The following is a 25,020-nucleotide window of genomic DNA, read 5'->3' on the forward strand; positions in this document are numbered from 1 at the left end:
AAAAGAATGAAATTAGAACACTCCCTAACACCATACACAAAAATAAACTCAAAATGGATTAAAAACCTAAATGTAAGGTCAGACACTATCAAACTCTTTGAGGAAAACATAGGAAGAACACTCTATGACATAAATTACAGCAAGATCCTTTTTGACCCACCACCTAGAGAAATGGAAATAAAAACAAAAATTAACAAATGGGAGCTAGTGAAACTTAAAAGCTTTTGCACAACAAAGGAAGCCATAAACAAGATGAAAAGACAACCCTCAGAATGGGAGAAAATATTTTCAAATGAAGCAACTGACAAAGGATTAATCTCCAAAATATACAAGTAGCTCATGCAGCTCAATATCAAAAAGCAAACCACCCAATCCAAAAATGGGCAGAAGACATAAATAGGCATTTCTCAAAAGAAGATATACAGATTGCCGACAAACACATGAAAGAATGCTCAACATCATTAATCATTAGAGAAATGCAAGTCAAAGCTACAATGAGATATCATCTCACACCGGTCAGAATGGCCATCATCAAAAAATCTACAAACAATAAATGTTGGAGAGGGTGTGGAGAAAAAGGAACCCTCCTGAACTCTTGGTGGGAATGTAAATTAATACAGCCACTATGGAGAACAGTATGGAGGTTCCTTAAAAAAGTAAAAATAGAACTACCATCGCAATCCCACTACTGGGCATATACCCTGTGAAAACCGTAATTCAAAAAGAGTTATGTAGCAAAATGTTCATTGCAGCTCTATTTACAATAGCCAGGATATGGAAGCAACTTAAGTGTCCATCAACAGATGAATGGATAGAGAAGATGTGACACATATATACAATGGAATATTACTCAGCCATAAAAATAAACAAAATTGAGTTATTTGTATTGAGGTGGTTGGACCTAGAGTCTGTCATACAGAGTGAAGTGATTTCAGAAAGAGAAAAACAAATACCATACGCTAACACATATATATGGAATCTAAAAAAAAAAAAAAAAAACGTCATGAAGAACCTAGGGGCAAGACGGGAATAAAGACGCAGACCTACTAGAGAACGGACTTGAGGATATGGGGAAGGGGAAGGGTAAGCTGGAACAACGTGAGAGAGTGGCATGGACATATATACACTATCAAACGAAAATTAGATAGCTAGTGGGAAGCAGCCGCATAGCACAGGGAGATCAGCTCAGTGCTTTGTGACCACCTAGAGGGGTGGGATAGGGACAGTGGGAGGGAGGGAGACACAGAGGGAAGAGATATGGCGACATATGTATATGTATAACTGATTCACTTTGTTATAAAGCAGAAACTAACACACCATTGTAAAGCAATTATACTCCAATAAAGTTGTTAAATTTAAAGAAAAAAGAAAGAAATTACAATTTAATGTTATTTTTGTGGATATGGACATTCATACAATCGTTCTGATGTTCCTGAAAGTGTTTCAACAGGAGCAGGTCTTCCTGACTGGTGGAATATGACACTTCCTCACATAGGATGTTTGCTGCCTTTACCATGAGAGATACAAAATAAGAGGTTGCCTCAAGTTTTAGTCTCAGATGCCTGGTAAAATAGAAGGCATATGTAATTTCTAAATATAAAGCTATATTAAAATGTAACATATATTTTATATAAAAATTCAGGTCTTTCTAATTATATCTGAGGAGTTATTTCATTCAGTAAGGAAAATGGGCAACACTATGCTATACATTCATTCATTCGTTCAAAATGTATATTATATGATTACATTGTGCTGACTCATGTAATGTACATGCTGGGGACAAAGCAGCAAAATACTCTGCTATGATCCATACACACATGAAGTCTCAAAACTTGTAGAAAATTCCAATGATAATAAGTAAAATGAGATTCAAAAGGAAAAGGGCATGATGATGAAACTTGCCATAATTGTGCACTCTGAGAAGCTGGCAGGATTTACCAGTCAGGACAGACAGGATACAGGTGTTGCTACAGTAACAAATAGTTCCCACTTCCCAGCTAATTGACATAACAGGAGGTTGATGTTCACTCTGTGTGTTCATCCAGCAGGAGGCTCTGTCCCTAATCACCGAAGGACACAGGCTCAAGATGGAGATGAGAAATATTCAGGGTCTCATACCAGCTGTTACATTCTCTAGCTTGGTGAAAACACACTTGTCTTCACAAGCCTCTGGCCAGAGTTTGTCCCAGAGCCCCACCAGCCACGAGGGACCAGCAACAGTCTTCAGGCATAGACTGGAGACAAAAGCTAGGTGTCAGGGAGCTGCAGTGAGGATGCCATGGAGACCCTGATCTACATCATCCCACATAAATTTCCTTGTAATTCACAATGTTTTTTTACCTCTGAGTTCATACATTATTCAAAATCCCCTACAAATGGAAAACATGTCGCCTGAGCCAAGTTGGCACTTATTTTTTATCCCTAAACCATTTTTTTTCTTTTTTTCCTTCACTGTATATCCAGTGCCTGGCATTCAGTAAATATTTACTAAATGGATTAACATTTGGCACACACTTTGTGCCTGGAAATGATGGAATTCAGTGCTTCCATGAACATTTCTTAACACTTTAGTAAAATATGTACCAAACAATTTTGAAACAAGTTTCAGTATGTTGTTTTCCTTAAATATCTATAATGAACACAAATATATTATGAAATTTAATTTAAAATGGTGTAGTGCTATATAATATAGGGGTTTAAAGAAGAAGTTTAGTAGTCAAGTAGTTTATTTATTTTTAATCCTACTTCCCCCATTGATTTTAGCAACATTTTTTAATCTTTCTGGGCCTCAAATTCCTATACCTGTGTAATGGTGACAACAATATATATCTTATTGGGTTATTTTTTAGTTAAATTATATGTTATATAAAGCTCCTAGATGAATACCTACATCAGACTAACTAAATGATGGCTATCATTATTATTATTATTACTGTTTTATAGTATCATAAATCAAGATAAATTGTTCTTTCTAGGAGATAGATACAATTTTTATTAAATTTTAAAGGGAAATAATTATTTACACAGATTTCCATAAAATCTCCTTAATATATTAAGAACTCATAAAATTACATTTCCAAGTTTTATATTAATAAAATTCCAGACCCCAGTTAATACAATAAATGTTGATACATTTGGCTAAGTATAACTTATAAAAATATACACAGATTCCAAAGATAAGAGAAAAATGCAAACATTATTGATAACTTAGAGATGATAATTTAAATCTCAATGCACTAACACTCTTACAAATTGATTGTAAAATTAACTGTAACTTAATATAAAAAAGGCAAATGATATAAGCAGGCATTGCACAGATATAGAAATATACATATCTAATGCAAATGTAAAGTGTTTAGCCTCTTTCATAAATGACTACTCACTAAAACTATAGTGAGGTTCCACATTTTCCCTAGCCCATTTGTTTAAATATGTGTGTTTCCTGTCCCTAAATAGAATTCTGACATGGTTGCCTAGAGACCCCACAATGAGGGTCCCTGAACTTAGAGAGTATATCTTTCACTGGCCACCTGCACAAACAGGTTTCTATTTTCTGTACCACAAAATACTTTTATATATTGCCTTCTCATGATTGTCTTTGGGAAGAATTAATTAAAATCACATATGCAAACTGCATGAATATTTAATATAGAAATATTTTCCAAAGTGTGATCCAGAAAGCTGTTATAGTTCCCTGGGTTGAAAATAGTGGGATCTGTAAAGAAATAAAAGTGGATATGATTCAAAAACTGAAGTACAGAGACCAAGAAATTAGAATTAACAAAAAATTTTCAGTATTGACCAGTAGAGCCATCTTGATGCATGCTGGCTGGGGGCCAGCTCTGTCTAGAACACAATATGATGCGGGAGGTTCAAATTTGAGTGATGGGCAAAACTACACAGACAGATGCAAACACAAGGAATGTATATCTTTAAAAAGTAGTAACTTGAATTTTTACAGAACAGATAATTCACATACTCAAAATTCATCGATGGTAGGTAGATAGGTTGATAAATATTTGCAAATATGATAGATAGATGATAGATAGATAGATAGATAGTTAGATAGAAGATAGATTGGGGGATTACAGGAAATCCTTCAGCATCAGAAAGCAGTGCAAATTCATGTAATATGGAGGTGGCATTCTTATAAATTAATTAGCCAAATGTTCTACAATCTACATCTTTCATAAATGACTACACACTAAAACTATGGTGAGGTACCACATTTTCCCTAGCCCATTTGTTTAAATATGTGTGTTTCCTGTCCCTAAATAGAATTCTGACATGGTTGCCTGGAGACCCCACAAGGTTGTGAAGTAATTCACCAAATTTCCCATGCCAGGGTTAGAATATCAACTGGAAGAGATTATATAAGTAGGTAAATTAATGACTTCTATTTTGGAATTTCCATGACAAATTACTTCCTTGGAGATAAAACACTGTATAATAAGAAATTTTACAAGAGCATTTTTGGAACTGTGAGGAATAAAAATAATTTTTAATATCATAACTGTTACATGACGTAAGTTTGGAAATCATGGGTGCATGTTAAGATTTATTGCAACTATATTAAGTAAATAAATATTAAATATATTTATTTATTGTATTTAATGCAAAGCTAGTTAAAAAAAGAAAAAAAATCAGCTTGATAACACAATGTGATCTTTAACTTGAATATTAGTGGTGAATTGAGAGTAACAGGAAAGAAAAAATAATCAACCTGTGTGTTAGGATGAGGAAATTAAATATCTTGTAAATATCCTTAATGTCAAATTACTTCCTATAATAAATAACAACATTTTTATAAATTGAGACCAGATGACAATATAAAGCCTTATATTATCATCACAAATTTTTAAAGTTAAACTTTGGAATAAGTATTGCTTTGTATTTTTATAATCATCTATTCCCTAGAAAACAAATTAATAATATTTAATAACTGTAACAAATGACTGAGATCCTTGCTTCTATACATGTGAAAACTGTCCTCCAATTAAATTTCACAAGGATGCTTGAACATTACCCAGGCATTGTTGTGTTGCCAGCCCTGCTTGGCTGCCCTTGTGACAGATTTTAGTTTTCCATTAAACTCTACCCTGCTCTCAGAGGTCAGAGGTACATCACCAATCAATAGTGGGTGGACCAGGGCTTCTAGGACTAGAGCCCCTGGACCAGTCCTGCCTTTATTATTTCTGGTCTCAACTCTGCCTTATTCTTAAAATCCCTGCCATTTGTTGGCTCCTCTTTCTTGAGATGCTGCAAAACTGTCAACCTTTATTGTCTCCTGACTTCTTCCTCCAGAGGAAATCTTTCAAATTCTTGGGAGCTAGCATTGTGGTGGTGGTTGTTTTGGAAACTGCTCTTCAAATCTGGTATTTCTCAGGGGAAGTTCATCTGTGCAACACTGAGCACAGCCCCATATCCTGATTCCTACTCTAGAAACAGTCTCTGTGCCACAAGGAAGAACATTCCATATGTCTGCTGACCCTTATTAGCTCAATCAGGGTCCACTTCCCCAGAGCCTGATTTAGATGAAGGTCATTATGGTACCACAACCTCCTTCTGCTAATTACCAAATTCAAGTGATGGTGTTTTTTGAAAATCCTCTTTCCAACTCTTGATATTAGATTTCAGGATGGTTCTAACTGCAAGTATCAGAAAACCCCACTAAAATGAGTTTGAATCATTGAGAGGCCTTATTATCTCAAAGAAGAAGGAGACAGGGATGAAGTATTTTCGGGATCAGTTAACTCAGCCACTTCAAGCTGGAGAAAGAGGAGTCGAGGGCAAAGGTTTTAGAGAAAAGGACTGAAAACAAGGACAATGAAGGTGAAGAGCCAAAGATCAAGCAGCTGAGAGAAGAAGCAAAGAGGCTGAGAAGCACAGGGAGGACTGACTGTAGAACTAAATCCTGGAAGAGGAAAGGGCCCAGGCCAAACCATTCTTGGGGGCAGAGAAGAAGAAGGAACAGCTGGTTGCTGCCACTTAAAATATCAAGTGAACCAAGCAAGATGTACAACAATGCTCATATCCCTGACTAATAAGGAGGATGTGTGTATATAGCCACTCAGTATATCCTTGGAAAGAACTCAAGAAACAGGAAACAAAAGTTGCCCTTGGAGAGGAGAATCTAGGTGCCTTTCTGGTAACATGCAAATAAATCAGTAAATCTACAGAACACTCACATACACACAGAAAATTATCCATCCTTTTCATTTGTCATCTTTAGAGTTTTGGCTTCAGTTTTCAATGTTCTTTTCATTTCTGCATAGTGATTATAGCAGCTCCAAGCATCTAATCCTTACCCAACAACATCTAAAGAGCTTGAGTGTTTTTTGAATGCACACGATTTTAAAAGCCATGCTACTGATATGACTTTTATGGTAAAAAAAAAGAAAAAAAAAAACAGTTGGGGGGGGCTTCCCTGGTGTCGCAGTGGTTGAGAGTCCACCTGCGTGGGTTCATGCCCCAATCCGCGAAGATCTCACATGCCGCGTAGCGGCTAGGCCCGTCAGCCATGGTCGCTGAGCCTGCGCGTCCGGAGCCTGTGCTCCGCAACGGGAGAGGCCATAACAGTGAGAGTCCTGCGTATCACGAAAACAAACAAACAACAACAACAAAAAAAGTGGGAACGGCCTCCAGTTCTGCATGTAAGGAGTTTGGAAGCCACCACTTCATCTTAACCGCAAGTAGAAAGCTGAACAGACTGAAAAGTCAGCAACTATTCTTAGATCTATAAGAGAGGGGAGGAAAAGGCAAACTACTGCCCATAAGGTTAGAGAGACAGGCAGATACATCATAGCTTCCCAGAGCAGAGACTCAGGAACAGAATTCACTGCAGAAACCAGTGCTGGGTAGGAAAACCTAAACTATAATTGATGAACTGCTGGAGGCTCAGTGCAGACAAATCTTAGAGTTAAAAACTCCAGAAGGACCTAGTCATAGGGGAGCCCTACAGTGTTATATGATTTACTTCCAGGAGCTTGACCAAGTCTCCACAGTAAATATCAGAGAAAAGTCCCCTTGGACTTGTAACAGGGAGCCGTGAAAAGAAATGCTTGAAATAGCCAGAGCACCCTGTTCTTAACAAGGCCTGCCCTCAGGGCAGCCTGGATATTCAGAACCTAACCTGCTGGAGTTTTAAGAGAACTTGCCCTGGGGGAGGGGAATACTGAACTCCAGACCGCTATAGTCATCCTGTCACATCCAAGGGGGTAGGGTGTGTGGTGGAAACTGAGAAGCACTTGTGTTGTTAAAAGTCCTGAGGCACAGGCTCACTGAAAGCTGAGACCTAATCATAAGACTATAGAACACTCCCCCTCACCCCATACTTTACCACCACTTTACTGAAGGCCTATTTACAGTTATTCTTACCCAGCACATAGTGTCCAGTTGTCAAGAAAAACTTACAAGGCCTATCAAAAGGCAAAAGCATAATTTGAAGAGAGAGAGAGCAAGCATCAGAATCAGACAGGCAGAGATGGTGAAATTATCAGACCAGGAATTTAAAACAATTATGATTAATGTGCTAAGGTCTCTAATGGATAAAGTATTCCTCATGCAGTGATGGGCAAGATAAGCAGAGAGATGGGAATCCTTAAAAAATATAACAAAAAAGAAATGCTACAGATTAAACAAAAAACTTTAACAGAAATAAAAATATCTTTCATGAGTTTATTAGTAGACTGGACATAGCTGAGGGAAAAATGTTTGAGCTTGATATGTCAATAGAATTTTTGAGAACTAAAAAGGAAAGAGAACAGAGAAAAATAAAACATCTACAGACCATGAAATAGCAACAAAAAGTATAACATATACATAATGGGGTACCAGAAGTAGAAGAAAGAGAGAGAAAAAAAAAAAACAAAAAAATAAAACAGAAGAAACAATTGAGCCAATAAAAAGAGACTATTCTCAAAATAATGTCAGACACCCAACCACAGATCCAAGAAGCTCAGAGAATACTAAGTAGGATAAATACCAAAAAAATTGCACCAAGGCACATCAATTTCAAGTCACAGAAAATGGGAGAAAAGTAAAAAATCCTGAGTGATGCCAAAGGGGAAAAAATGTTCTTACAAAACAAACCAATGAGAAGCTTTTGGAAGCTTTGAAGTAGGAGATATGTCTAATTGGGGTTTTAAAAGATTAAAAGGTTACTCAGTCATCGGTATAGATAACAAAATGGAAGGATCCCCATTGGTTATTGCAGGTAATTAGGTGAGACCATCTTGGTGTAATATTCAATGTCACCAGTGGTGATAGAAAGAGTGGACAGATTCTGGCAGTATATAGTAGATATCATCAAGTTGTCTAGGGGAGTCATTTGCTAAGTAGGGATCACCCTGTGGAGTATCAGAGATGACTCCCTATTTCACTGCCTTGCCATGTGAGATAGATGATGTTGCTAGTTACTCAGAATGGAAACATGCATGATGGAAAGCCATGATTTCAGTTTTAGATAACCATTGTATACTAATGAAATACTCAGTAAATGATGAGCTGAAATAGGGGCAGAGATATTTTCCTCTTAGATAGTAGATTGATAGATACCAGTACAAGATAGATATCTATATAGATAAAGATAGATAATTAGATACCTACATCTATGTCAATATTGATCTCTCTCTCAAGGAGGGAGAGAGAGAGCAAGAGTCAATCCCCATTATTCATGGATTCTGAATTTGGGAATTTACTTATTCACTAAAATTTACTTGTGAACCCAAACCCAACATGTATTGTGATTTCACCATCATTCACAGAAGAGGTGCACAAAATGCCAAAAAACGTTGAGTTACCTCCTGCTTATGTTCACAGCTGAGTTCAAACAAGGCAGTGCTTAGCCTACTTGCTTTAGCTCTCACACTGTACACAAGTATACTTTTGTGGTGTATTTAGCTCCACATGTCCATGATTCTGTGCTTTCCTGGGTAGTTTTGCTGTTTAAAAAAGGCCTCCGTGTGTAGTGTTGAAGTGCTGTCTAGTTGCCTAAGAGCAAGAAGGCTGTGATGTGCTTTACAAGGAAAATATGTATGATGGAAAAGCTTATTTCAGGCATGAGTTATAGTGCTGTTAGCTGTGAGTTCAATGCTAATGAGTCAACAGTATATATTTAAGAAGGTGTCTTTAAATGGAAAAACACATTTAAAAAAAAATTTTTTTAATAGATCTGTTAACATAATGTGACCAGAGGCTTGCAGAAACCTAATGCTGCATTTCCCCTGGGAGCAATGGTTCAGTGTTCACTAATTCAGTATTTGTGGCAGCTTCATTGAACATAACTACTACGGATAATGAGAATTGATCGTCCATGTGTCTATGCCAAAGAATCCATGTGCACAGATAAGTTTGAACTGGGGAAATTTCACAATGAGCAGAGAAGTGAGGGACCAGAATTGATTCTGAATAATTCCAAGATCTGGCAGAGAATGTATAGGCCAAACAAGAGTGCCAGTGATGTCGCACATGTGGGGAGTTCCCCGTAGTTGCCTTATTGCTTTGTACACAAAGGTTCAAAATAGATGTTCTTTGAATTAAGTATTTAATTAGTTAAAATTTTTAAGTGTTATAAAATCCATTACCAGTCAAACTCTAGGTAAATGATTAAACCATTAGTGCCATTATAAAAATCCTGATTATTTTGGAAAACAGTACAGAAACATTTCCAAATTTAAAGAAATAAGTCATTTACTTTTTGCCAGTACAGTAATTCTACTCAAGGGAATTTATCTCAAGATATTCTCCTAATAGATCAAAAATAAAGAACTGAAAATACATCATAGAAACATCTTTATAATTTTATAGTAATCTTTTTTTTTAAGTTTATGTATCCATTTCAACAAAAAGGTAGAAAGATTATAAAATCATGAACATTTTCTTTGGATACAAATCAAGAGAATATTGTACATAATTAAAAAGACATATAACCAATACATATTAAAACTAATATGCTAATATTCTTTCATTTGAAAATAATGTCAATATTATATTTTACAGGAAAAATATTTTTTGTACTTTCTAATGTGTAAATTAATTTTTTAAGATAATGCACAATTCAAACTCTGAATAAATTAATTTTTTTTTTCCATTATCCCTGTGGAATTTTTTAAAACTTGTATTATGGGGCTTCCCTGGTGGCACAGTGGTTAAGAGTCCACCTGCCGATGCAGGGGACGTGGGTTCGTGCCCCAGTCTGGGAAGATCCCACATGCCGTGGAGTGGCTAGGCCCATGAGCCATGGCCGCTGAGCCTGTGTGTCTGGAGCCTGTGCTCCGCAACGGGAGAGGCCACGGCAGTGTGGGGCCAATGTAACGCAAAAAAAAAAAAAAAAAACTTGCATTATGTAAATTTTTATTTATTTATTTATTTATTGGCCACATGGCTTGCAGGATCTTAGCTCCCCACCAGGGATTGAACACAGACCCTCGGCAGTGAAAGCAGAGTCCTAACCACTGGGCCTCCAGGAAATTCCCTTCATTATGTAAAATTTTAAAATATAAACCAGTAGAAAAGAATAAGAATTTACAAACCATTTTCGGCCATTTGACTATCCAAGTATGTGATCTGATACATTTTTTTAGTGAATGAAATTAAGACCAAGCACATAAACTAAGCTGGTGCTTCACCACATTTAGAAGCACTACTGTAGAGGTTTTTTTTCAGTCTAGATGTTGCTGATTACATTCCTATGGTTTAATTTAACATGTGCACCTGTATTATCTACAGATTGGCAGCTGGAAATTGAAAAGAATCTTCCATATTCTTTTTTCACATGTGTACTATCACCCCAAACACTGGTCATGTTGCCAAAACAAATTCCTGTGAAATGGATGAAAATAGTTTTTCTGCCTTTACCCTCCTTCAATGTTTTCATTCTAATAAGCCATTTTTCTTACACATACTCAGTTGGCCCAGCCCTTCCAGTACCCCCCTGAAATCATTCTGTTTATGACTCGCACGTAATTTATGTGAGGCTTGACATAAATTACACTGAAATTAAACAGAGATGGTAGAAGACAAACGTACAAAGTAAGGGAAATAACATAAGTCTAGAGGCAGCAAATTACATACAGGAACTTCTGTTACTCAGTTTTTTAAACATAGGAAACCCTATGTCTCCCTGGATGGGCACAGTTGTGGTTGGACTTAAAGCAGAAAACAGACTGGAGAGGCTCTTGCTTCAAGTCTGTTTAGGGGCAGGGGTCCTTCTTGGATGATGAGAGGCTCCAGGGATGGGAGAAGAGGGGCACTAGGACCTATGTGATTAGGACATGAACATTTGGGTTGTAGAACTAGGAGGCCATGAGCCCTGTGCCATGTAGTTGCTGCAGCAGATGTGCAACTCACACCCTCACATCTCACTGTTCTCACAGTTCTGTACCCTAAGTGGGATTTTTGGATAGCTTCACTTTCATAGGTCCATATCCACAAATTTTCAAAACCGTCTCTCCATTTTGGCTGCGCATAGAGAAATTTTGAGTGCCAGGAATTATGAAATGACAGTTGTGTGTGCATTTGTATATAATCTTCCATTTGACTATTACCCAAGGAAATGAGTAAATTTTAAGAAAAACAATATAATATTTGTAAAGTACAGTGAAAATATAGCATATTTATAACAAGGAGTGCTTTGGCCTGAAACTATGATTAGATCTACATATACTGCTTTTGCTACATATGCATTGCTTTCTAAATTTAATGCAGATATATAAAGACTAATGTCTTCAAAATGGTATTAAAGCCTTCCAAAGAAACTGATTACATTTTATTATTTCCGTTAGTTAAAATATTAATAGACATACCGACCGTTGGTCATTGTAGGTATTTTTCAGACACAGATAGAGGATAGATAGATACATACATACATACATACATACATAGGTGATAGATAATCTCCACCCCGGTTATAGTTTACATTCTGACTGTCTTCCTAGAGCCACATCATAGCTTGTCCTTTTAAATTCATTAACAATATAGTTTCAGAAAGAGGAGATAAATCTACAAATTTATGTTCTGTTTTATATTATATTTCTGCATTGTATTGTTACCCAGTTATTTCAAGAACAATCACTGCATATTGTTTTCTTTTTGAACTGCTTGCTCAGTTTAAGATTCATTCAATATTTTTTGTACATACCATGTTTGTTTTGTATTTTACATTATTCCAATATTTTTTTCTCTGAGTTTTATGCCCTTCAATGGACGTTTAATTTTTCTTGATATATGTTAGGTCCTAATATCTGGTAAGATCTTTACTCCTTCATTAATATTTTTTTTAATTTCAGAATATATTAGTCATTCATTTATTTTATTAATGAATTTTAGAATTGTTTTGTCAGGTTTCATAAAGTATCTCATTAGACTTTTAATTGGAAATGCACTCAATCTATAACTTAACTTGGAAAGAGTTGTCATATCTCCATGTATTTTTCAAATGACAATTAGATAGTCATGGATTTTTATGCTAGCCAGAGACCATACAGAATTCCCTGACTAGTGTTCAAGGTTGCACCTTCCAGCCATCTGGTGTACCCAGATCAAGCTTTGTGACAACACGGTAAGCTCTCTACTTGTTGTTTATTTTAATGATATTTTTCAAAAAACAAAACAAAACAAGACAAAACACAGTAGGACTCCAGAGAAGAGGCATAGAGTTGAGTGAAAATAAAGAAAAGCTTACATCACATAATCTGAAAGTTTTGAAACTCTCAGCAGAGTTGCATTTAAATGTTCTAAATCATTACAAATTAGACTCCTGACTAAATTTTTCAATTCTGTGTCTGTTTCCATGAAATTCTGTGGAAAGAATTGGCCACTTTACCTAACACCACCTCTGGACACTGGAATCCAGTGCCAAGATGTTGCTGGTGGAGCTGAACCCTGTCCTAACTCGTCTGGCTCTGGTGGAAGTGCACCGGCTGTGAATGCATCTTCCCTGCTGCCTCTATGACTAGTCCTCCCAGCATCACAAGAATGTCTCTACTGAGGTTCATTACATTTATCTCCTGCTCCTTCTCAGAGAGGCCTACCCATGACTGGGGCCTCTGTCACTGCATCCCTGCAATTGTGCCTGCTTCTCATTTATTAACTTAAGTGCTTTATATTAGTTTTTTTTTTTTTTTAATATTCTTCTTTGCTATTATTCTGACAAATAGTTTTCTTTTTCTAGAATGTTCATTAGAATATAGAATCAAAACTATATTTAACTTGTATAATGAAATAGAGGCTTTGGTTTGGCATGTTTAGGATTTTTTTTTAATTTGAAATTTTTAAATAGTTTACCTATAAGCTAATACTACATCTTGATAAATCTTTAAAAACATTCCTCAAATTTTAAAATGTATTGTTAGATTTAGGTTATTTAATATCTTACACTATAAATAGTTTTCATAATTAATTTTTAATCTTGTTTGTTTCATATTTTAGCTTCTCTAGGAGTATTTTTATAGTCATTTTATCTATTTGTTTATTATGGTTATTCATTTTTATTATCATGTTATCTATTTGACTATACTTTCAGAGATCTTGTTCTTACTTTTTATAAAACTTCACTGTTTCCATTTTTCTAATGTATTTTTATTCCCTCATGAATTTCACTTTAATACTTCTTTAAAGTAAGTTGTTCCTTTGCTTAGAAGTACTAAACTATTTTTTTTCTCCTTAAGAAACATATTTAACTCTGACTCATTCTCAAAACTGTTCAGATTTTCTTGTTTAGAAATTGACAGCTAGTGAGGCCATCATATTACTGTCTAGCATGTTACTCTTATGTTCACTATTTTATTCTTGGTTCCTTGCTTCCAGTGGTCATTTAGATGGCCATTCTAACTCTAATACTGGATAAAAATGTCTTGTCATTAAGTATTAATTGATGATTAATTAACAGTCATTAATGAATGTCATTTACTTAATGCTTAATATTATATTTAAATGTTTTTAATTTAAATGTTAATTGTATAATATATAATTGATTAATAATTGTTATGGTGGTTATACTGTTGAGTTTTTTGTTTTTTGTTTTTTTTTTTTTGCTGTACACAGGCCTCTCATTGTTGTGGCCTCTCTTGCTGCAGAGCACAGGCTCTGGACGCACAGGCTCAGTGGCCATGGCTCACAGGCTTAGCCATTCCATGGCATGTAAGATCTTCCCAGACCGGGGCACCAACCCGTGTCCCCTGCATTGGCAGGTGGACTCTCAACCACTGCACTACCAGGAAAGCCCTACTGTTGAGTTTTTAACATGCAATTGTAGCCATATAATTTTTAAAATTTTTATTTTGGTTTATTAAATGTCCAATTTTCAAAATAGTCCATTTTCACTTAGGAAAAATTACATACTATTTCTACTTAAGTTTACCAAGTATTTAGTAATCATACCTATTTAAGAATGTTGAAATCTTCTATATTTTAATTATGCCATAGGGATAATGGTGATGTGATGCATACTAAATTGTTATATCTTTACTCATTTTCAAACATTTTTAGAATTTATAGAATTTTCTCTAATTCATTGCTGACTGCACTAGGTGGGCATTATATAATAGTCATTATAGAGTGTTTTTAATGAATCACAAAGCAGATGATCTAACTCATCTTCCCCCAAAATATCATGTTTTATACAATTAACAAAAAAAAATACACATAATTTCTCACAATGTAGGAGACATTTCTGGACTGATTATATAGTTGTAGATATCACTGTGAGACACATATTTTGAAATAGACCAGCCCTTAGGCTACATGAGTACATGATCCCTAACCTCCATGCTAGAGACTACACTTCACAGCCTCCACTTGGACTCAGATACCATTATGGGGTAGACAGCTGTTAATTCATCAGCCTGGCAAACATTGCTCACCCATCCATTCTTTTGCAGCATCACTCTCTTCTAAATGTCCCTACAAGAAAACATACCTTTGGTCACCCTATCCATGATAGCTTCTATCGTCTTTCAGATTTTGTGCAGTAGATTCTGTAAATTGTCCCACTTTTAACAACTCACTGAATCTCTGTCAATCAAAGCATTGCCTCCAGCTAAGAAAATCGGACACCTTCCCTGGGATTGTGAAACATGAGGTCAAAGATAATGTCTCTTTTAATTTCTGTCAATCAGGGAAATTATTAAATTTCTAGCACACAGGATATATCCATAGCTGTTTTTCCAGCCCTATGAAGAATCCCCATGTAGGAGAATAAAGATTACCTGCAGGGAGAATCAGCAGCAAATAATAGCAAGACAGCAAGGAGCCAACCCAATGTGTTTCCATTTGGCCCTGCCACCCAGCTGCAGCCTTGAACTTCTTGAGGTACGTGACTCTTTATATAGACTCCCCTAGTTTTCTTTGTCTAGTTCAAGTTGAATTTTATTTATTAGCAACTAAAAAGATTTTTAGTTATCACCCAGGTCTCATTTTCCCATATTATTATTTCATTTGTTAATCCATAGCAAAATAATAATGATTAAAAATAAGCCCATTAGCTTAATTCTTAGTCTCCTCTTGAGGCTAGGCTAGACTTAGCGATTCCCTTTAAAAGAATACAGTACGGGGCTTCCCTGGTGGCACAGTGGTTGAGAGTCTGCCTGCTGATACAGGGGACACGGGTTCATGCCCCGGTCCAGGAAGATCCCACATGCCACAGAGCAGCTGGGCCCGTGAGCCATGGTCACTGAGCCTGTGTGTCCGGAGCCTGTGCTCTGCAATGGGAGAGGCCACAACAGTGAGAGGCCCACGTACTGCAAAAAAAAAAAAAAAAAAAAGAATACAGTACGGAAAGGGACAAATAGGAACTTTATTGTGGAGAAACCTTCCAAGCACCAAGTTAACCAAGTGACAAAAGTTAACATCATGTGTGATGTCATATATGTATTATGTACCCTCTGATACAATGCAATGAGAAGGATCTTTAATCCATGTTATATTTTTTCCAAAAACCAAAAATACCAGTGTGATCATGAGGAAACAAGAGGAAAACCCAGACTGAGAGACTTTCTACAGGATGCCTTGCAAGTTCTCTTCAAGAATATTAAGGTCCTGAAAAATAAGGAAGGACTGTGAAACTGTCACACACCATAAAAGACCAAATCAACTAAATGCATTGTGTTGTTTTACGTTGGATTATGGAGCAGAAAAAGACCATGAATGGAAATCTAGTGAAATCCAAATAATGTTTAGAGTTTAATGAATAGTCATGTACCAATGTTAATTTCTTAGTTTTGACAAATCTGCCACAATAATACCAGAAAGTATAAGGTAATTGGTGTGATGGGGGAGACTGTATGAGGGATATATAGAAACTCTATGTATTGTGTCTGCTACACTTTTCTAAATCTAAAATTATTCCAAAATATACAATTATGTAAAATTAAGAACAAAGAAATATTGTGAAAGAACTTCATGCTGATAAATTTGATAACTCTAAAAAAAAGAGAGCCACTTGTAAGTCATATGAGGAGCATCCACACTTAACTTTTCATTCTTGGTTTCCATACTTATGAATTCATCATCATAATTTAGTTGTTTATCCAGATAATTGCCTTTAATGATGTAATTAAATTTTAGCAAAAGTATTTTATAAATCTATTGTAGTGATTTATTTATTTATTTTTTTACAGATTATGATAGACACAGACCTATTCATTAGGGCCATGCTGTTGTACGAACCTCCAGGGATGTGAGATCTGAGAAAATTCTAGAGCTCAGCGTGAGAAAACTCTCTCATGTATAAACCACGGATGTGAAAGAAAATGCCAAACCCAGAAGATGCGTCATTTTTCCAAGTAATTTATCCTTTCAGTACAAATTTACTGAGCGCCTAATGTATGCCAGGCAGTGTTCCAGGAGCTGAGCAGATGGATCAATGAGACAAGCCCTCACCCTTATGGAACTTGCATTTCAATGGTGGGAGAGAAAGTGAACAAGCAAACAGAAACATCATGCAATTTCAGATTATGATTCAAGCTATGAAAGGAGGAGGAGAACAAGTAGCTCAGATTGCTGTGACCTGTTGTGTGATATGCTAGTCCTACCATCTGCCTTTAATCTGCACGAAGATATCAAGGTCACAAAAGCATTAAGATTACCAGATAGTTGACCCAGCTTTAAGGAACTGGGTATAGTGAAAGCCTCCCCTGCCTCAAAAAAAAGAATATTCAGCCTTTGGGGGAAACCATCAGCTGGAGAAGCTGGAGCAGAGGATTCCCTGGAAATTACCCTCAGAGCTTAGGTCAGGAGATGCTGATCAATATAACAGGACAGAAATGAATGTGTGGAACTGGGCAGAGTGCAAGGTCATCACTGACCATATGCCTCTAAATCTATTTAAATATCCATGTATTTGGACAACTGCCCTTGTAAAGTTCACGGCTTACACATGCTCTCCACAGGAAACTTTGCCAGTCCCTTCACATTTCAGACCTGGGTCACAAATAAGAATTGAAATGAAGGGCTCCCTGAGGCATTGCAGATGGTGCAGAAGCACACAGAGCTGTGTCCATGTCTTTGGAACAAAAGCTATCAGTTAAATATCAAGAACTGCATGTGGTCAATTGAAGATATTCTTATTTTCCTTTTATACAGAAATCAGTCTTCTTTTTGTTATTTTAGTTTTAGGTCACTAATCTATTCCAACAGCCTATATTGTCATTTATTCTAAAAATCAGGATAAATATTTCTAAAACTTTGTCATCAAAAGCAAATAATTAGAGGTGAATTCCAAAAGGTTATTTTCAATTTTCATCAAAATCAGCAAACCCTGCTATCTCTAAAGACAAAGGAATCCAATGATAGTCTTTCCCTCTATAAATAAAAGATAGGGACCTACAAATTCCACCTTTTTAATATTAAAAAATATAATAACAAGTTCCATTGCTACCAGTAAACCAAATGCAGCAAATTACTTTTCCTAAAGTGGTTTGGAGTAGACTGACCAGTCCCAGCCTCTGTCCTCATGCCTGGTGGCAAACATGTATCATCAAGGCTAGCTAAGGTCAGTGACCCAGTCTGAAACTTCAGGACCAGGGTTTTCTGTGTGTGAAGCTAATGAGCTCTTATGGGGATCAGACTCACAACTCATAGTAGAGCTATGTTCCAACTATTGATCTTATCATTAATGATTTACTCCATTCCAAACTCTCTCAGTCTGACTGATTTTTTTACAAAATGGTTGCTTTCCAATGAATTTGTGATATTTGAACCTATGTAAATAAACAGTAGAGCAGTACTGACATTAAAAATATTAAAATTGTTTTAATTGATGTCCTGAAGAATGGGGATGATTGAGTAGAAATTGCAAATATCCTCTGCTGTGGTCTATTTGGACAAACCTACTTGAAATTCCATTTATTTTGTATATTCCCAAACCATTTCAACTATAATTCCTAAATGAAAAAAAATATTTCATAGGGCTTCCCTGGTGGCGCAGTGGTTGAGAGTCCACCTGCTGATGCAGGGGACGTGGGTTCGTGTCCTGGTCCAGGAGGATCCCACAGGCCGCAGAGCAGCTGGGCCCATGAGCCATGGCCGCTGAGCCTGTGTGTCCGGAGCCTGTGCTCCACAATGGGAGAGGCCACAGCAGTGAGGGGCCCGTGTATCACAAAAAAAAAAAAAAAAAAAAATTCATAGACTTTCAAATTTTCAGTTTTTGTCCTGAAGTCCTTAGTGATATTTATGATATCACTGTCAACACACATTGATTGAAGTCCCTTGTTGGGTTGGTCAGTTAATGATGTGCTTCTTGTACACCATAAGTATTATGCAGGAGGATGAAATTTAGAGTCTAAGGTGGAATTTAGACTTGTGCTAGCTCACGGATGGGTCCCTGTTGGAAATTTATTTGGATGAGGGCTTTTGACTGTAGAATATTTGTGTCTGTACTGCTTAGTTTGTGTTAATTAATATCTTAATGAAGATATGTATGGTGAGTAGGCAGTGTAGGCTCCCCCAGGGGTCTGATCCTCAGGCTAGCCCTATGAAGTGGGATCTTCTCAGACAAGTTTAGCAATGTGCTTATATAAAGCCTCTGGGAGACTCAGAGATGGGCTATAGTTGCATTGATGCAGAGTAAAAAAGATGAATTCTTCCCATTTTATAAGGAAACTCTCAGGGCTTCATCTCAGTGAGAATCTCAAGGCACATTGTACAAACCCCTGCTCTACCCCAGGCTTCCATTTCCACAAGGCTCTGGTAAATCAACCTTTCTTGCAAATTTTAGAGTTGACACATCAGTCACTGTATGGGAGTGGTTAGGCACTAGCTTGTAATAAGGACAAAAAATACCAAACAGTGGGCTATAATAGAAGAAATTGAGAAGTTAAATGGCTCCTGTGATGCACCCCTGTGCATTCCAAGAAATAACATAGTAAAAATTGAAGGTCTTTAGTAGTTCTGTATTCTGAAAATAAGTGACAATAATTCATGAAATTTAGGAAACTATTTTTAATGGGTAATTCTATAAAACATTCAAGGTACACATAATTTAAAACTTCCAAAATATTTTTCAGTTTTGAGAAAAAAGTGAAACATTTTCTTACTCATTTTGTGAAGCTAGTATAATCTTGATATCAAAGTCCACAAAGACATAAAACAGAAAACAATCTGATCACATGAATGAACCTGGAGGGGAAAATCCTGAATAAAGTATTATCAATCAACCAGATTTCATAGTGTATTAAAACATAAAACATCAAGACCAAATTAGATTTGCAAGATTGCACACTTGGTTTAATATTCAAAAGCCAATTGATATAATTTATCACACTAGTAGGTATGATATTACTGAAACCTGAAACCGAGCAGGACCCTCTGGGGATCCTGGGCACAGAAGACTTCTGTTCTGCATTTCTTAACTCCAGGCTGCAAGACCTTCCCTGAGTTCGAAAGGGCAGATTTCAACAGTTGCTTATCCAGGAAGGGAAGGGATACAAAGGCAAGGGAGGGGCAGGCAAAAACAAATAGTGCAGCCTTGGGGCAGGGTCTTGGTTCCACCTTAAGGAATACACATAACAATGTCTTTAATCTCTTTAAAGACATTGTTCATACCAGAGAAAGACCACCCTCTGAGGCAACATTAAAGGAACCAGAGAAGCTCATCAAGAAGATTACCTGAGACCAGATTAAAGGAGTGCACACCTGGGGACTTCCCTGGTGGCACAGTGGTTAAGAATCCACCTGCCAATGCAGGGGACATGGGTTCGAGCCCTGGTCCGGGAAGATCCCACAAGCCATGGAGCAACTAAGCTCGTGCACCACAGCTACTGAGCCTGCATTCTTGAGCCCACAAGCCACAACTACTAAAGCCCGTGTGCCTAGAGCCTGTGCAACAAAGAGAAGCCACCACAATGAGAAGCCCATGCACCGCAATGAAGAGTAGCCTCTGCTCACTGCAACTAGAGAAAGTCCACATAACGCAACAACAACAACAAAAATGCAGACCCTGCATACAGCCCTAATCTTGTCAGTAACCCCACCCTTGAACTATTGCTATAAAATTCCTCAGGTTGGGACACAGTTTTTCGGGGCAGGAGCCCACTGAGTCTCCATTTGCCTGGCAAAGAAATAAACCTATTCTTCTCTACTTCAACCAAATCTCTGTCTTCAAGATTAAATTAGACACCAGAGCACAGAGGCTGTGCTTTCAGCATCATTATGAATAAGGCAGAAGAAACTCTTAGGAAAATGCAACATCTCATAATGATAAAACCTCAGCTAACTAAGAAAGAAAGACAACTTTTAAAATTGTATAAAGAGTAGCTCCCTCAACAAATAAAACTGTGAAATAATAGGAAGTATATAATTGCTTTCTGCACTTTATTCCTGACACAGAGCTCTTAAAGCCCTTGTAATTTCCTGAGTGATAGGGGCTCCTGGAGGACCTTCTGTTCTAATATCTGGTCTTTGACTCCAGTATTTGACACAGGACTCCTAAATCTCTTGGAATTTCTTGAGTAATGGGAGCAACTTTTATACTAATGAAGTGACTTCTGATAGGCTTCTGGATCGCTTCAGGATAGGGGCTGTTCCCCAGAAAGACTGAGCCATGATTATAAGCCTGTACCATTTAGCCAGACCCTCCATCCTCTAGGGAGGGGAAGGGGGCTGGAGACCGAGTTAACAATTGATCATGCCTGCGAGATGAAGCCTCCATAAACCTTGAGACAGGAAAAAGATGGGTCCCAGGGCAAAAGGTTTGAGTTTGTTCCTTGTGGACCTATACTCCGGAGATGGGAATGATAGGACAATTGAGAGAGGAGGCTGGGCCCTGCCCAGATAGAAGATAAGAGATCACATATTCCTCATTCTTGAAGTCAGGAGACCTCCTTGACTACACATGCACAGAAAGGCTCCTTGGAGGTCAAATGGTGAGTGATGCCAACTAATGCTCACTTATCCATAGACCTCTTCAGTAGAATCCATCTTGGCTAGGATATGTATGAGCACACATGGGAAAATCCTGAGATACACCAAATATGGAGTTTGAGCCAGGCAAATCAAAATGACTAGCCAAATGGAACATGGAAGAAATGCCCCATAAAAGTGATTTAAACTGCCACGAGAGCGTGACTCTGAGTCTGCCCATGTGTGTATCCACACGTACTCTTTTTTCTCAACAAATACTTAACTTATTTCACTACTTTCTATCTTTGTGGGAATTCTTTTTCTCCTAAGCCCTAGGGCCAGGGCCTTGTCACTGACCACTGGTCTAGTAGCTAGGGTTTGTTGTTCTCACCACGGTGACCTGACCTCAATCACTGTCCAGGAACTGAAACCCTGCTTCAAGGCATTGCAGCTGAGGCCATCCAAGATCAACTGCCTAAACAATAGGGTTTGAAGCGCATCCAGATTGGTGAGTGCATCAAAATGGCAGGAAGGTGGGGGAGCAAAACTGCTGCACTTGGGACCCTTCCAGACATTATCTTATGTACGTCTTCATCTGACTGTTCATCTGTATCATTTATTATATCCTTCATAATAAACCAGTAAATGTGTTTCCCTGAGTTCTATAAGCCAATATGGCAAAGTATCAAGCCTGAGGAGGGGGTCATGGGAACCTCTGGTTCATAGCCAAGTTGAACAGAAGCATGGATATCCCGAGAGCTCACTACTTGTGATTGAGGTCTGAAGTGGGGGCAGTTTTGTGGGACTGAGCTCTTAACATGTGGAATCTGCATTGTTAAAACTCCAAGTAGTTAGTATCAGAATTGAATGGTCGAACAACTAATTGCTGTCAAAGAATTAGAGAATTGGTCAATGTAGGAAAAACCCACACACATTTGGTGTAAGAAGCGTTGTGAGTAGGAGAAACAGGCTGTCCTTTCAATACTACAGCAAAGTGACATTTAATGATGAAAAGTTAAGAATATTTTTAGATGAATACAACTCAGCTTTGTTGGATATGTATGTATATCTATCTACCTATTTATCGCTCTGTTATCATCATCTGGATCAAGATATAAAATATTTTGTCCAGTATTGTAGCTTTTTAAATCAGGAAGTAGGGTCAATTCTGTCCCTGTTACTCCCTCTTGGCCCAAAGTGGAAGTCTTTATGGTGTCCTTTGATAAATAAATATTATTAACTTTAATGTAGTTTAATTTACCAATTTAATTTATCAATGATTTTTTAATGGTCGACTCTCCTTTTTATTATTAACTTAGTTTTAGTACATCTGATAGTCTACGGCTCTTATATCTTGTTTAGTAAGTATATTTCTCCCTCCAGGTCATTAAGACCTCATCCTCCATCTGCTTCTAGAAGAATTATATTTTTATCTTTTACCTTTAGGTCTATGATCCATCTCTAATTATTTGTGTGTGTCAGTGTATGATATAAAGTAGGAGTTTTCATAATGAAAAAACAATGGGAATACGTTCATTAATGTTAAAATTGGATAATAAATTTTGCTTTGTTTGTACAATGAAATACAGGAGAGCAAATAGATGAACTACCATTAAAAGCACCAGTGCATAAATATCATAAGGACCACACTGAGCAGAGCACACCAGTCACAAAATAATACAGAGACACTATAGTTCATTTACACAAAGTTCTAAAGCAGAGGTTATCTATAATAAAATCAAGGAAATGGTTATCACAGATTTCAGGGGAGTGTTTATCACTGAAGAGATGGAAAGAGGTAGTAACAGCAGAAGGTAATACAAGAGTCAGTGAAGAGGCTGAGCAAAACCTGTTTCTCAAACTAGGTGGCTGGTGTTTTGTTTTGTTTTGTTTTTCTCTTAATCTAATATGCACACATGTTTTTAAGTGTTGGCTACATGTCCTAATACACAGGAGTTTTAAACAAAAACACATGAAAGAAAACTTCACTGATAAAAGTGAACAAAATAATAGAACAATATTAAAATTTGGTTTGAAAATAAATTTTGAGGAATTGTTTCTGTTTGTTTTTTTTAATCCACATCTGAAAAAAATGTGTTGCTCTTGTCTTTCAGTAGAAGAATTACTTTTTCCCCTTTATTCGTGAATATCTTGAGGAAGAATTATCTAAATTCACAGATCCTTTTGTTGCACTGATCCTGTATAGCGGCAATAAGAAGTCAAAGAATGAACAAGTTTGTAATAATTAAAATAGTTCTTTCTTTCTATAAAAGTACTCTGGACAACCCTGCTTCTGACAAGTTCAGAACACCAAAGGCACTAACATTGAATTATATCAGTCTCTGGCATACATAACACTTTCCAATCTAGAGTTTTAAGCTCCTCGGCTTGGAAATTAATTGCATTTAATGCTTTATTGAATTTTTCAATTACTGGTCACTCCTGCCACAACTCTTGTCTTGAATTTCTAGTATGATGTCACTCCTTTGTTGTTAAATAAGGAGAAATTGGCATCCAATTTTCTTTTCTGATTAATTTGAATAATAAGCTGATTTCTGGCTACTCTGGAGGTAAAAATCAATTTGAAAAGTATTCTCTGTATCACTGGTCCTAAAATGTTACTGCATATTAGAGCCACCTTTCAGGTTTGAAAAATAGTGATGACTGATCTCACTCCAAGAAAATCAAATTTAATTGGTGTGGGATGTGAAAAGGCCTGAGGAGTTTTGAAAGTTAAATAAGTAATTCCAGTATGCAGTAAAGTTTGAGAATCACTACCCTGCATTATCTTCTCCATTATCTACTTATGGATGTAGTAGATTTTTTCAAATAAATAATTATTTATTGTTAATGTCTAGTTATTATATCTTGGCACTGAAAAAATAATAACTGAACAGATACTATAATAAAATCACTCAGTCATTCCTAAACACTGATATCATTTAGTATTCACAACTCTTCATTATATTTGCTTTCAATCCAAAGAGACAGACTCATTTTTCCTTTAATTAGAATTTTTAATCTGTGGTTCTGGATTATTGTGAGTCAGAAGCTATAATACCTACAAATTAATACATAAGCAACCCTTGAAATTATGCAGAATCCTTCTGTGTAGTTCAAGGGTACTTTTAACTTGGATTACTCCTGGCTTCTCCTATTTTTGCAGTTGTCATGAACGTCAACAAATCTGGGAACCCAAACTGTAAAATCCAGGTGTGCAGAATCCATACGAATGTCTTTGCAGAATGTGAAATAGGAAATGATCCATTTTTAATAAAAGGATAGTTGTGATATTTAGCAAATTGCTTTTGTGTGTTAATTGAATTAATAATAAAATGGCTCATTTTATTTAATCTCATGCTCAGGTCATGCTAATCACAGTCAATCTTATTTTAAACGATCACAAACTACTTCAGAGATAATTGCTGTTTTATATCCATCTTAAAAGTGAAGAAACTGAGGACCAAGAAGCTTAATTAATTTTCCTGAAATGTCATGTATTTTGTTCATTTTAAATTTGATTTTAGCCATTGAAAAATTAAGACATCTTTGGCAGTCTATATTTATCTAATCTATCTATCATGTGTCTATAATCTGTCGTATATCTATTCCATGTGTACTGTATTCAAAATGTAGGAAGAACAAGAAATATAAACTGTTTGGGGGAAGACAATTCCAATAATT

Source organism: Phocoena phocoena, chromosome 9, assembly GCF_963924675.1.
Source record: "Phocoena phocoena chromosome 9, mPhoPho1.1, whole genome shotgun sequence".
In the NCBI taxonomy this organism is placed as follows: domain Eukaryota; kingdom Metazoa; phylum Chordata; class Mammalia; order Artiodactyla; family Phocoenidae; genus Phocoena; species Phocoena phocoena.